The 16,160-nt window shown below is 41.6% G+C and overlaps 1 protein-coding gene across 1 annotated transcript in view; it reads right to left on the bottom strand.

The window, feature by feature from the left end:
* The window catches only part of BMP5 (bone morphogenetic protein 5), an 808,157-nt gene that overhangs the window by 747,549 nt on the left and 44,448 nt on the right, over positions 1 to 16,160 (bottom strand). The gene's annotated exons all lie outside the window — the stretch shown is intronic.

The following is a 16,160-nucleotide window of genomic DNA, read 5'->3' as shown; positions in this document are numbered from 1 at the left end:
CTTTATCTTTTAACAGAATTAAGTCTTGCAAGCATTCTTGCTTCATATTTCAACAAAGCTATAATGAAGTTAACAATAGCAGAGCATACTGAGAAGATTTATGGCCCCAATAAAGGATATAACCCATGACCTGTCTGCGATGTCCTGAGTGCTGGCAGGTGGGCCCTGGAAGAGACTCCAGATGCTATACGAGGCTAAGCAAGTTTCACATCATTGATTCTAAGTTTAGCTACATTATACCAGAAAGGGCATATTGTGGCTTTTGTGGGCAGTGATCCAAAGGACGGCATGTTTCTTTTGTGAAATAAGCTTATTTTAGGAAAAAGAGGTGAGGACAGCACTGGAATAAAGCGAAAACAAATGTCAGCGGTATGGGAGGAACAGAATGCTGCAATAAAACATAGGCAGCTACAGCCTAAAACACCCACAGTGAAAAGGGAGCACCAAAGAAATTCCAGAGTATAAAGAAACCAAACTGGAATGATGCAGTAGTTGGTCACTGCTCTGAAACAGAAAAAGGAGGGAAAAAAGGCAGAACTGACCACTAGCGAGCAAGAATTTTTGAAGGGCACTGCAAGCAACAAATGAAATTGCTTTAAGCCATAAGAAGTATACTCAAAGCATACACGAGATCGAACACTGACACTCGACCAAAAAGGTAGTTCCATAAGAGCGAGCAGTGGCAGCATAGAAGGCAGTCAGTCCAAGAGACTGATATATATAGTAGCTATTCTCCCTGGGAGGGTAAAACACAAGTTGGACATCCTGAAACAAGGAATGCCATTGAGTAGAAAGCAAGCAAATAAGGACGACAATGAAACAAAACAATGGTAAGCAATAGGATGATTTTAAGCACAGGTATGCTCTTGGGAATTCCACAATATGTATTTGCAACTACACATCTGTGCTGTCTGGTAGGCTTAACCTAAAAAAGCAAACAGCTGATGGTAATTTCACAGCAGTTCACAGACAACTGCAAAGGTATTGTTTGTACAGTCCTAGATCACACTTCTATAAATCCCTCCCCCCTTGCTTAATGGGTCAGACTGATCATTTCAGTTTCTTCCTGGCAGACAACTGCTCTAGAGCTGGCAGGATAGCAGGGTGTGTTAGCTTATGAACAACATTGAAACTGGGCAGATTTTGGCTTTTTGTTTAGCTCAATTGCATTCCACAGGTAAACCACAAAATGGCAGGTGTTAGAAACTGAGTCTCTAGTTGGCAGGTGTATACACCCTGTCCAAGTGGGAACCACAATCCTAATCAGGGTAAGTCAGTTACACAACCTAAATTAACCTGTGCTCACCCTCTGGTAGCTTGGCACAGGGAAAGCAGGCTTAACCTAGGAGTCAATGTGTAAGTATTTTTGCAATACTTAATTACAGTAGCACAGTGAAAGACACCACAAAAAAGACACACACAGCAAGGAAATACTTCTTGTATAGGATCAAAAAACAAAGACAACACGCTTCCAATCACTTACCCTGAACGGCCTAGCTTGCTGCCCATGTAGGCAAGTATGTCAGTGCTCTACATAGACGTAGTAAGAGCAGTTTAATACAATACAATAACATCCATAAATATATAACATGTCAGATGAAAGGAGGGGGTGATATAATAATAATACTAAAACAGTGCCTCTTGCCTCTTTTTCAAGATATTGAAATGTCTACTAGGATCAGCATTTTAATGCAGAGGTTCCACAAATGTAACTTGTATAGGAGAGGTGCCATGCATGACTGAGTCAGAGACAGCTATATTGTACATGTACTGTGTCATGCAGGTTAAGCAAATTTGCAAAGCTGCTAGGCTGCTAAGGAAGAGGTAACCCCTCACTTGGTCCTGAATGAACAAATACAATTATATATAATTAATTGCAACTAACCAGAATGTTTTTGTTGAGGGTTTGGAGCAACATCGGGTAGATAGAGCTCGAGTTCTATATGATGGCACTTTGCAGGAATTCTTCTATCAACATGTATCTGACTAGGGATATGGAGGTTCATGCTCCAGAAGCACCATCAGCATCCAACCACCTTTTCAGATCAGAATGAGGTGTCAGATCATTATCAGTGACAGCAAGGACTTTTGGGCCAGGCACTTCATTGCTCTGATGTCAGATGAGTGAGTAACCAGGTTTCAAAACCTATGCTTTCTGTCAAGGCATTTTGTGGAAGATAAACATAACATTGTTATATCTCAGATCTTGCAAAAATACCTGCAAACATCTAAGGATTATTCTTGGGAATGTGTACAATAAAATATCTGCTAGACAACTCAGTTGTATGACACATCTTGATATTAGCAGGGGTCAATAACAAGATGGGGGCTGATAAAAATAGAAATATTCAGCATACATCAAATTCATACAATGAATGGTCTGACTTCTCTGGTGAAAGAAAAATAGAGAGAAGTGTCAAGTCATTAAGCTATAGTGGTCAAGGGACAGCTGATGGGACATCAGTCTGGAAGAAGTTCCTTGTTCTCTCAATTTCAAGGTTGAACAAAGGACAACTACATAAGTTTAGAAAAATAGAAGTTATTTATCTGGGCCAAGTGAGACCAAAATGAAAAAATCCAATAAGTAATTCTGAGTTATAAATATTTAAAGTACTGAAATAAATATAGTGCTCGCAGGGCACTTGCATCTAGTAGCACATTGCGATCACGCTAGATCAAGCTAAAATGATAAAAATCCACATCCAGGGATCAGTGGATATGCGTTATCAGAGTTTCCAACAGAAACAGTGTTCAATCGACATCCAAATGAAGAGATCTCAACAGATCCCTCAAGACTGGTAGACTTGGGCAATCGCCTCTCACGGGTGCATGGGGCCGGTTACAGAGACTTCCCGGGACTTGCTACTCACAGTACCTTCCTTTTGGGAGACGTTATGGAGCTTACGGCTTCGAAGTCCGGGGCTCACAATGCTGTGACCTCCTTCCTCTGGTTGTAGGCAGTGCACGATGTTGCCCTGGCAATGCTTGGGATTAGGAATGCTGTGATTTTGTGTGCTGCACTACGTCTACCCCCTCCGCCAAACTCTAAAACAGGCCCTATGCTATCAACGTATGTGACATATAGCACTCTAAGGTTATCATATGTGATCTGCAGAGCTATGCCTAAATAATATACGGCCAAATAAAACATTAGGAAAGGAAGATTAGGAAAGTTCCAGGAGAAATGTTTTTGGGCATTGAATGCCTTGCAAAACAAAGTCTCAGAATTATCCAGAAATGTTTTACCCATTGTAACTGTCACTTTTTTCCATATTTACAGGGTGAAAGTTTAGTACTTTGTTTTTCTGTGACACAGTTTAATAGGAAGGGAGAAGTGTGTATGCATGTGTGTGTGTTTTATGGTATTCTAGCATTAGTAATATGCCACCAGGTAAACCGAATCACCTTAATAAAGACTAGGGAGCTACTGCTTTCTGCCACTGACCAGGATCATAGCTGTGCAGTAATACTTCACATTTAAACTTTCACACAGAATACTATTGTTAGTCCTGTCAGCCTTAGGGAGGCCTTCCTCCAAACATTTTGCCTACTTGCTTCATATTGTGCTGATTTTTTTGTTGGCCTTAGGACTCTGAGCACCTTACCACTGCTGACCAGTGCTAAAGTGCATGTGCTTCTCCCCTAAATATGGTAATACTGGCATATATACAACTGGCATACTAAATATTCTTGTAAGTCCCTTGTAAAGTGGTATACCATATATCACTGCATAGCCTGTGTGTGCAGTTTTTCTGCCACTTTGACTTGGCATTTAAAACCCTTTGCCAAGCTTAAATTCCACTGTTATTCCATATACGTCGCCCCTCAGGTAAGCTCTAGTTAACCCAGGGGGCAGGGTGCTATGTCAATAAAAGGTAGGACATGTACTTTTAAGTTTTACATGTCTTGGTAATGAAAAACTTTAAAATACATTTTTCTCCTCCATGGGGCCTACCCCGCCCATTGGATAGTGTTGAGGATTCCCTATTGCATTTAATACGCTGTAATTTCCAATTGAAAGCAAGTTGATATATCTAGTTTGGTGTCTCTGAAATTGTAATGATAAATCCTCTTTGATGGTAAAATTGAATTTTTCATTACATTTTGAAATTGCTACTTTTAGAAAGTTGGCATTTTCCTACCCTTAGCCCTTTGTGTCTGTAGCATGTAGCCTGGTCTAGGTCACATTACTGGGTGTAACTGACAGTTCAACATTATTAATTACTCCCAGACAGTCATGAAATAGAGGGATTAGGTGTGCCTGAATGAGCCATCTGCTGACAGGATGGGAGGACGGAGCTAAAAACAGCCCCACTTGCAACTGAATAGCCTGTGCTCTTCCTTCACACAGAGGGCTTAACAATCTCACAATATCACTGCAGCCAGCTTGGACACAGGGTGAGTGATTCAGGAAAATCCATGCACTCTAAATCCACTGCTCCCATCTTCCAGAAGCAAGGCACCAGGATATAAAAAGAGGACTTAATTCACCAACCCTTCAGTAAACTCCTGGATGTGTAGATACTCAAAGAAGAACTGCTATGCTTATGGAAGGACTGACACTCTGCTGGACTGTTGCTCTGAAGGACTGCTGCCCTGCTGAATTGCTGCCCTAATTGTCTTGCTGTTCTGCTGCTTTCTGCCTGGGGACAAGGACTGGGTCTTCAACTATCCCAAAACCCAAAGAGTGACTTGCAAGAGTTATTTTGCTGGCCCCCTATTTAGAGTGACAGGGACACAAAATGCTTCCTCCATCTTGACCCCATACCTGGATCCAGACTGAGTGAATATTGATGCTCTAAATGGTGCCCTTCAAGCCCTAGACCCTTGGAAGTGGTGCTAAGTGTGTCCAGTTAGCCAAAATCCAAAACTGGAGACTGAGAATCAGGAGGAGTACGGTACAAACCTGCTCACCTATTCTCCTCAGGTGCATCACTATTGACTTTGCAGCTTCTCCAGCTACGTTCTTCTCTGCAGCAACAAATCATTTTCAGTGGTCCTTCGCTAAAGGGGTATCCCCCTCAAGGAAACTGTCTTCTGATACAGCCCTTTGCCTCACCCTGCTGGAGATTTTTGACTTCCATTTCAGAGACTAAGGGCCTAATTTAGAGTTTGGCGGAAGGGTTACTACATCACAACAGTGACGGATATCTCATTCACCAAAATCGGCAGACAGGATATCCTCCACCATTGTGACAGAGTAACCCCTCCACAAAACTATAAATCAGGCCCTAAGTCTAAACGGAAATATTCACAAGCTTTGACCCAAGGATATCTGATGACAATGCTCCCTCTTGGGACACCTCCTGCAGTCTTACACTCCTGAACTTTACCTTCTCAGAAACTTTTCTGCAGACATTTTTGAAGGTAAGAGTTGACCGTGCCCAATCCACTTCTTGTATCCTAACTGCGCTCCATCACGGTTGGCCATATTTTTTTACTTTGACCTGGTCTCGTGCAACTAGATGTTCTTGGTCGGTGTTTTGATTTTTTATGTGTTCGTTTTTACTAAAAACTTTTACAATTCTTAATTCTGGTTTGTTGTTTTGTTGTCAACTAACTCATTACTCTGTTTTTGAAATTTGTTTGGAAGTTTTCTTGTGTTGTGTTTTCTCTTTATTACTGCTTGTGTGCTACATAAGTATTTAACACATTGCCTCCAGTTTAACCCTAACTGCTTTTGTGCCAAGCATCCCAGGGTCAAGCACAGAATAATTTAGTGACCTTTTGTGATTCACCTCACAAGGGATTGTGGCTGCTGCTTGACCATTGCTCATACCCCAGTCAACCAACATCCCAATTTCTCTTTCCGTACTGTGTTGCAGTATTATAGTTCTTATTCAATTGGTTTTGCCCATCTATATTTTATTTATTTTCCATAATTATTTTTACAGCTGTGTTTCTGTACATTACCCTTGTACTGAAGATTACCTTACACTCTCCTAGTATGACTGTGCAGGCATTTCATTAACTGATATTGCAAGATATCTTTTCTGGGCCCTTATCTTTGGAATTCTTTAATATTTCATTAATTATTGCACAAATTATCGAAGAACATTGTAACATACTAAAAGTTGCCAAGAAATCAATGACCCACATTGTTAAGGATGGAAATAACCTCCAGGTATAATAATCATTTTCACTAATTTCAGAATATATTCAAATTGGGCCCTTCAGTTCTTTTAATGTAGTGCATCATTATTAATAGAGAAAGCTCAAGATGTTTTATGCGCATGCAAAGAAACTCGTTAAGGTCCCATTTCCTGTGTTTCTTCTCGATCGACCTTCATCACAGAATATATAGAAAATCAATCAAATTTGCTCCCATTTAATTCCATAGAATGTGTCACAGTGTCATTGGTGTATACCACTTCCTTTATGTGTAAGTTTCTATCTACAAATGGTCTTTAAAACATATTTCTTTCTGAAGTCTTCTCCCAGGTGAAAGCTATATGACACCTATAGAAAGGAAGATAGGAAATTCTTGTCTTGCTGTTCAATTATTAGAGGGTATACCTGATGCCATTTGGTTAGCGGTTATCCTATACAAAACAGACACACATTTATCAGCAGAATAAGTTTCTTTTCACCTGCTTTCAGACAGAAAGCTGAAATAAATGTCAATGTAGGTACTTTAATGGCCATTTTCCAATCATTGTTGTTGTAACCATATTTTTATCATTATATGTCCTACTTTAAATAGGTGAATAAAACAATTTGTGTTACCCTCCTGATTCTGATGGATCACTCAAAATGCAAATCTCAAGCTTTTCAGTGACATCCATTGCTGTGAGTGCCAAAAGATGAGAGGATCCCTTATTGTTTTTATCACCACACATTTTTGTATACTATGTGAACAAGTTTTGCAACATCTCTGAATATTGGAACATGAGTGTGGTAAATAGTTTGCAATCACTGGTGGTGCACAATTCATTAGATTAACCTTAGTTAATGACATACAACTTTCCATTTGTATGATTGACGTTGGCAAGATGGAAGATATGTGCGCCCAACAAAGTAAAACAAGGATAGTTCTATTCCCTACTTTTTTCTCTCCTTCTTTGTTTACAGGACTTAACTGTAGAGAATATGCAAGGTTTCCTCCCAGGGAGGCACCTGGAGGTTGCACCTAACCAGCTACATTTAGGCAGCTTCCACCTGGAGGTTGCACCTAACCAGCTATATTTAGGCAGCTTCCACCACAATGCCTTCCTAAAAAGTTTTAGAGGAGAGAAAATCTTCTCCAGCATGGTTAGTTGGATTTCCAAACTAAGAAGTTGCACAGACTTTAATTTTCAGTTTGCTGTTGTTGGTCTTCATGATTTGGAATATAAACTAGAGCTTTCCTGCTGCTTATCAAACACCTACTTATAAGGTGATTGTGCTGTACTGAACCTCAGACTCAACATTAAACTGCTTCTTTTTATCTAAGCCTTGGGTGCTCAACCAAGTCTACTCAATGAGAAAAGAGAAACTTAGGAGGCTGGTTTTACATCACACTTGAAGTTCTTAGGGTCTGATCTAGAGTTTGGAGAATTGTTGGATGTTTATTAGGGCAACAGAGTAAATCACTCAAGCACCCTGAAGTACATACTGTCCCCCAAGTCTAGATATATCCGCCATCCCCATCATGGCAATTCCTGTCAATGCTGTACAAGTTTGACAGAGGTCTCCATCAAACATGATGGCCTTCTGCCAAACTTTTACATAGTTTTACTTTTTCAAAAACAAACAGGAGTTTGTTTTGAAAAAAGTAAAACTAAGGACCCCTGCTGGAAAATGACCCTCCCTGAACGGTCACTCCAAACTTTTGCCTTCCTCCTCCTCATTTTCTGACCTCATTTTTGTTGGCTTTTAAGATTATGTGCTATGAGTGATAAACCCATAAGAACAATCTGTCATCCAAAATAGTAAGGAAACGATTGACATTCACAAACCTTGTATATATTGTCTAATACACAATACACAATACAGTTATTAATTGTTAAGGTATGTTAAGAGCGTTTGATTTATTGTAATTATGTACAATGGTAAGCTTCTGTTTACCTTGGAATGTTGGTCAATGGTCTAGCTGGGAGTTTGCTCTGGAATGTTGGGGAGGCTTGAAGTGGGTCTTGTCTGTGAGGAGTCCATGGAATAAACAGCTGATCTTAACTTGTCTGTGTGGTCGCTACAGAACTTATTTGGTTGCTACAGAACTTATTTGGCGACGAGTATGGGATGCTGCTGAGTAGGCTGCGCAGGGGGCAGTTGGACTCCTCACCCGTGGGTCCAGTGATGATTTCTTTGGCTGGATGTGATTATTCATACCACTTGTGATAAGTTAGAATGGAGCTAAGGCGCCTAATTTCACCTCAGGAGCAATGCACGGAGGCAAGGTACTGTGTTATTTCATACTGGCCAGCGTGTGAAAAATCGTACTTGTGCGAAGTTGGTGAACAGCGAGTGGCCCAGCACAGCCGTGATCGTCGGCACTGGGAAGTGTTTTCAATTATCCTGTGAAATGGCACAGTGTGGCGCGATGTGTGATCGTTGACACCGGGGAAGCGCTTCCTGAACAGCGAGTGGCCCAGCACAGCCGTGATCGTCGGCACTGGGAAGTGTTTTCAATCATCCTGTGAAGTGGTGCAGTGCGGCGTGACGTGTGATCGTTGGCACCGGGGAAGCGTTTCCAGGCTTCTTCTGAAGTTTTACAGCACAGAGCAGACTAGTTGATGCGGTGTCTCTACACGGGAAGCCGTACAGTACTGTGGCTAGACGATTGTATGGAGCAGCGGGAAGCGACGCAGGTGGTGAAGGAGGAGGGTCCTGGGCAGAGCCGGGGCTTGTGAGTGTATTCACAGGAATTCAAGGGCACAGAGGGAGGCGTGCGTTGACGACCAGAGGCGTGTTTGCAAATGCCTAGGAAGAACACAGAGCTTTTGTGTTTACGACGCTGATACCTGGCTGTTTTTTTCTTTTTTTTTCTTTTACAAGTGCGGAATAATCACCATAAGGGGGTGTGTTCCAACAACCCCCGAGGGGTGTCCTGACTTATAAAACAGTTGTGTCTGATCTGTGGGCTGAAGATATTTTGAAGCTCATGTTAATTAATGCAACTATATTAAGTATTAAGGAAAAAAAATATATATATATACACATATGACACAGATATTTTTAGATTTGAATTCACAATAATGCAAGATACGACTAGCTGTGTAAAAAAGTGTATAATTTTCATATTTCTAAATTCATTGAGGAACATTGCCTGTGTGTACATTTGAGACAATTTTGTGAACTAGTTCTCATTTTGGGTGTTCTTTACGTTGGATGTCAATAAGGCTGCTGCCAGCATGTCACAACCCCCTCCATTCCTAAATGAAGTAGGAGAACCCAGTTTGCTCTGGAAGGACTGGATAAAATTGTTTGAATCATACTTAATAGCAATTGGTGGGTAGAAATTCTCACCGCTGAGGAAACAACATATCTTACTACATAATTTAGGCATACAAGGACGGAAAGTCTATGACAACTTAGGAGAGCCTGAGGAAGAGGAGGAGGAGGAGGAGGGGGACGAGTTAGAGGGGTATGAGACAACTCTTAAAAAATTAGAAGGTCATTTTGGGGTAAGAGTAAATGTGGTACTTGAGAGGCATACATTTTTCAGTAGGACACAAGGTAGAGATGAGAAGGTCTCCAGTTACATTGCTAGTCTCAAAGGTCTTGCAACAACTTGTGATTTTGGGAATCTATAGGACTCTCTAATCAGAGATTAATTAGTAAGATGTACCAACAATAGTAAAGTGCAGGAGAAACTATTAATATTAAATCCATCATTAAGAGAAGCTGTTGAAGTAGCCAAAGGTATTGAGCACACAGCAGAGTGTATGAGATTAATAAAAAGTACCACCATAGTTGATGAGGTAAAGGAGGTCAAGGCTATTCCCAATCAAGAATGCAAGGAATCTAAAGGGGAGGAAGAAATTAAAGCCCAAGAAGTCTCACTAAAGAGAGACACTACAGGAAATACCAAAAGTAGATGCTACAGATGTGGAAATGTTAGACATTTAGCCAACAGTCCTGAGTGCCTGGTCCGAAGTTGTATATGTAGGAAATGCAGTGCCAAGGGACATTATGCAAGAGTGTGCAAGGGAGAGAAGAATGAGTATAATGGCAGGAAAGTAGTGCACAAAGTGGGGGACTCCCAGGATTCTCACAGTAAATTTGTATTGCAAGTAAAAGGAAGCAGTGAGAACAAATGTAAGAATATCATGTATCCATCTTGTGATATAATTCTAAATGGTGAACATGTAAGAGTATATGCTGATTCATGTTCTCCATTCACCTTCATAAATTACAGCATCTATGAGAGTAAATTCATGGGGAAAGGATACAATTTACAACCGACAGACATCTCTCCTTGGGGATACAATAGTGATCCCATACCGTTGAAGGGAATGATGAACATGCATATAACCTTTAAAGACAGATCGACCATAGGTAAAGTATATTTCACCAACAAAGGTTCTAATCTGTTAGGATGGGAACATCAATGGGAGTTAGGCATACGCCTAGACCCTAACAGTGAGGAACCAGTATTGCTGGTAGAAAATCCGGATAGTGAGTATGCAATATGCAATGAGTTCCCTGGTATCTTTGAAGATAAATTAGGCCGGTTGGTTAATTACCAACACAAGATCATAGTGAAAGATGGTGCAGTTCCCATTGCACATAAAGTGATGCCCGTACCACTCTTAATGCAGGAACCCCTAAAACAAGAGTTACGCCGTTTAGAACAGTTAGAGATAATTGAGCCGATTGAAAGCGCTCCATGGTTGGCACCTATTGTGGTCACCAGGAAGTCTGGAGGGAAGGGCATACGTGTTTGTGTAGACTTGAGGGACCTGAATGCTAACATTTGGGTAGAAAGATTTCCGTTACCCAGAATCAATGAAATGCTAAGTACTATGAGTCCTGCAAAATATGTTAGTGTCATAGATCTATCTTCAGCATATCATCAAGTTGAGTTACACCCTTCCTCATGCTCACTCACCTCTTTCATCACACCGTTCAGAGCCTTCAGGTACCGTAGGATGCCATTTGGTCTGGCATCGCAGCAGGGGTGTTCCAACGCATTATGCAGAACATTTTGCAGGATGTGGAACATGTCTTGTGCTTCCAAGATGATGTCTTGATTTATGGCAATAGCAGGGCTGAGCACGATGACACCTTAAGGCAAGTGTTCAATGTCTTAAGCAAAGCGGGAATGACAATTAAGAAGGAAAAATTACAATTTGGTATAGCATTGGTAGAATACCTCGGGCACAAAATCACAGAGGAGGGTGTCCAACCTAAGTATGACCTTGTAAGGGCTGTGGAAGAAGCATTGGCTCCTAATAACAAACAAGAACTCAGATCATTCTTGGGTCTGGCAGAATACATGGCAAAATTCGTACAGAATTTTGTCATGGTCACAGCACCCTTGAGGGCACTCCTAAAGAAAGATGCTCCGTTTGTATGGAACAGTGAATGCCAACAGGCATTCAATGATATCAAAGAAGCCATCACTCACTCTCCACATTTAGGGAAATTTGATCCTAAATTGAAAACATATGTGACCACAGATGCGAATGGTCAAGGATTGGGGGCAACGTTATCTCAACATGTTAATGGACAGGAAAGAATTGTGGCCTTTGCATCAAGGACGCTGGGTGGAGCAGAAGGAAATTACTCTACCATTGAGAGGGATACACTAGCCTACTTCTGGGCCATAACACACTTCAAATTTTTCTTATGGGGTTAACCAATCACGATTAAGACGGACCATAAACCCTTAGTCAACATATTCACAACACAAGGCAGGGAACGTGCCACCCCACGTATCGCCAAGTGGATGTAGGGCCTTGAGGGTTATAATGTTGATGTTGTATATGTTCCTGGTAGCAAAAATACTATTGCTGATTACCTGTTGAGACCCACAAAGCATAACCCGGAAGAAAATGGCAGTCAGGAACGTAAAGAGGAATCACAGACGTGTGAACCCGTGTTGTGGGTCGACTTAGCTAGTCTCACTATGAAGGAATGGGTGGAGGAAACTGGAAAGGATCATGCACTACAACTACTTAAAGAAAGAATTGTCAGAGGTTGGCCGAATAAGGTAAAAGATGTGGAGGAAGATCTAAAAAGTTATTGGAACGTCAGATTGGAACTACACATTTCCAACGATCTAGTAATGAGAGGTGAAGGAATTATACCCCCCTGTAAATATGGGACAAATTACTGGAACTTGCACATGAAGGACATCTAGGGCGTAGCCTCACCAAAAACAAACTGCGTGCTACGTATTGGTTCCCGCAGATGACTAGGGTGGTGGAGAATGTGGTACGAGAGTGCACTGCGTGTGCTATGAGTGATAAAACCAACTTAACATGTAAAGCCCCACTATCACCTGTGAGCACTCCTGTGAATCCCTAGGACAAATTCGGGCTAAACATACTAGGTCCTATAAATTATCTGTGGAGCAAGGGTCACTACATTTTTGTCCTAGTTGATTATCACTCGCATTGGACAATGTTTAAGATTGTGAATCAAATAACAACTGTGGATGCTATTAATTTCCTAACTGAGGCATTTATGAAGGAAGGAATTCCCAGCACATTAGTAACCGATAATGGTGTACAATTCACTTCTGACACCATGAAAGAGTTCCTTAAGAAGTGGGGTGTCCATCATTTCAGAACTGCTTTACACAACCCCAAGGCCAATGGGTTGGTTGAGAGAATGAACAGGATGTTGAAAGAGTGCATTTAAAGAGCTAGAGTGTTGGGAATGTCGAGTGAAATAGCGATAAATCAAATGTTGTGGTCGTACCACACCACTCCCAATGTAGTCACAAGATTGTCACCCTTCCAATCCCTAAAAGGAAGGCAGCCCGGAACCAAATTGAATCCTAACTGGTTAAAGGGGGGTGAGCATGTATGTGAACAAAGAGAAATGTCCGCAGAGTGTTTCCGACGCAAACAAAAAAAATACAAGAGATGGTACAATAACAAATTTGGGACCAAAAATAGAACATGGCATGTAGGCCAATGGGTCAGGATCAAGCTTCCTGCTTGTGCACAAAAAGGTAGTAGCAAATTTTCAGAACCTATTAAGATTAATGAAATATACAGGAATGTGGTTAAGTTGGAGGATGGTAAAATCTGGAGTATGGACCATATTGTGTGCCACCGTGGGACAGTCGACAGGCAGGAAAACGATCCAGCTACTAAAGACCACACCGAACATGCTTCAAGTGCACAACATAGAAGATGTAGTTCCCGATTCAGGAGAGTGCCAAATTGGCATAAGGATTTTGAATTATCTTCTTGGGGGGAGGAGATATGTTATAAGCACATGAGAAGTCAAGGGAAAACCATAAGAACAATCTGTCATCCAAAATAGTAAGGAAACGATTGACATTCACAAACCTTGTATATATTGTATAATACACAATACCGTTATTCACTGTTAAGGTATGTTAAGAGCTTTTGATTTATTGTAAATATGTACAATGGTATGCTCCTGTTTACCTTGGAATGTTGGGCAATGGTCTAGCTGGGAGTTTGCTCTGGAATGTTGGGGAGGCTTGAAGTGGGTCTTTTCGCTGTGAGGAGTCCATAGAATAAACAGCTGATCTTAACTTGTCTGTGTGGCCGCTACAGAACTTATTTGGATGCTACACAATCCCTATATCATATACATTGGTAGCAAGAGCTGGAGCAGGAGCCATCTCTACTGTGGCAGGGTGACCACCATGCCGCCTTCATAAAGTCACCCTTACCATAAATGTCAATAACACGTTCAAGAAATGTGTATGTCTCTGTTGTACTTAAACACTGAAAATAATGTCTCTGTCTGCCTTATATTGTGCTTCAGCCAGTGCACGTACATATGGGCCACATTTACTAAAATAAAGTGCAACGTAGCATGCAAACATGAGTTGCTGCAATGTGTTGTGCAGAGGGGAGACTGTAGACATAGACATATTTACTAAATAGGGCTGGTTGTTGCTCGCTTCATCTGCACATGCACACAAACAGGTTGCTAGTAGCACACACCATGGTACAATGGGGAGTACATGAGCGTGATGTCTAGCACAGGTTGGGTACTGGGTACTTCATTCAAAGTCATATGCATTGACAATTTTAACATTGTGCACAGTACATACCAGCACACATGCAATGTGTGAACTTTTTGGAGAAATATTTATATTTCTCCTACTGCGTCTGCCTCAAGGAGGCGTTATTTTTTTATGAAAGGCTGGTTTGACACTTCTAGTCGATAGGGTTTCACATAAAAACGCATGGCTGCTTGTGCTGAAGAGTCCAAGAACCACCGATGTAATGCCCCCTTGCCACAAAGTAGCACAAATCGCTATTTGTGCTGTAAAAGAAGACCCTTTTACAGCACAAAATAAGTTGTGTGCTGGAAAGTAAACACCTACTTAAGAGGTCGTGTCACTTTGCATCGCCCTCTGAGACTTTGTAGTGGCTAAAAGACTTGATAAATCTGTCCCTGGACTGGATACAGACAAAAGATGGATGACAGTGCCTGGTAAATGTTCAGGCAGATCAATTGCAATATCTATAACCATATATCTCTACAAAAAATAATTATGAGGATTAACACGTTATTCAACAACATAAAAAGACCTCATGGTTAGCAAGTGTTAAATAAATTTTCTAATGGGTGAACTTTTTTTCCTTATGTCAATACTTATTCCATTGTGCTGATTCATTGCCAATTATGGCCCTCATTTCGAGTCTGGTGTTCACTAGACTGCCAGACTAGTGAATGGTGGTCGGACCACTGCCAATTACAACCCTGGCAGTCAGGCCACCAGGGAACTGCCAGCTCCGGCAGGATTGAAGATCCCAATGGTCTGGTGGTTGCGGCAGTCTTAATCTGCCAGGGCAGCGCTGAAAACAGTATTCCCTGGGGATTAAGACCCCCTTCTCCACCAGCGGTTTCATGGCGGTAGCACCGCCATGAAAATGCTGGCAGAGAACAGGTGCATGGAGCCCCAGGGGAAGCCCTGCACTGCCCATGCTCTTGGCATGGGCAGTGCATGGGCCCCCCTGGCCAGCACCATCGCAATGCTTTGCAGACAGTGAACATTGTGAGGGTTCTGGTGCACCCTGCGCTCAATAGCATTGCCGCCCGCTCGATTACGAGCCAGAGACAATGCTGTGGGCTGTTTCCCTCTAGGCCAGTGAGCGGAAACTCAGGTTTCCGTCCGCTGACCTAGCGGGAAACTCTTAATGAGGCCGGCGGGGTGGCAGCCACCATGGCGGCAACCGCCCCATTGGAAGAACTCATAATCATCCCCTATGTATATGTTTTTTTGTCAGCCACTGTATCAACACTTGTCCCCAATACACACAATTAGTGAGTAATATATTTTTGTCACAGATTCTAACACTCTCTCAGTCATGTGAGCATATGCATAAAATGACATTGGTATCCCACTATCTGTGACCATGAGGATTTCTATCTGCATGCTATTGAATGTGTATCAATAGTATTTTACTAGGCGATTACGCCATTTGACAGGCAGAAAATATGTCAACACCATAAATACCTGAATATAAGTCAGGAAGAGCAGTATTCTTGGGTGGGAAAGTGCTCTGCCTCACAACAGGCTCAGTGTCTCTTTCCACAGCTTCAGTGTTAAACCGACCATCAGACGATATCACAGGGCAGCCTTCAAGTAGTAATTAGGACCTCGATCATCCTTCGGTCAAATAAGTCTGTGACCAGAATATGGGTCCTATTACAGGTGAAGTGGTACGTAGGTATCTAAAATCTACACCCAGAGATACTCTTTCTGAGAGTCAAAGCCACACAGGGGGCCTGCAACTATGAGTTTTTTTCTCAGGTCCTAAAATATCAGATTCACTGATCACAAATTCCTTACATGACTTTTGTGCATGCAGTTTTTCCATGCAGTAATACCATCTGATACTACAGTACAGAAAAAAAACATGCATGTGGAGAAAATACCTAAGGACATAAAATGACATGTAAAAACATGAGACATGCAGCCTTTAGTTGCTTTCTTCACTCCCTTCATAAAAATAAAAGTGCAGTTTGTCTTTCACTGCAGAAAAAACATATTTTACAACTAAAACCAATCCTTG

The sequence above is a fragment of the Pleurodeles waltl genome, chromosome 5 (genome assembly GCF_031143425.1).
Source record: "Pleurodeles waltl isolate 20211129_DDA chromosome 5, aPleWal1.hap1.20221129, whole genome shotgun sequence".
Taxonomy (NCBI): domain Eukaryota; kingdom Metazoa; phylum Chordata; class Amphibia; order Caudata; family Salamandridae; genus Pleurodeles; species Pleurodeles waltl.
The sequence above is the reverse complement of the archived record's forward strand: the minus strand, read 5'-3'. Positions and strand labels throughout refer to the sequence as shown.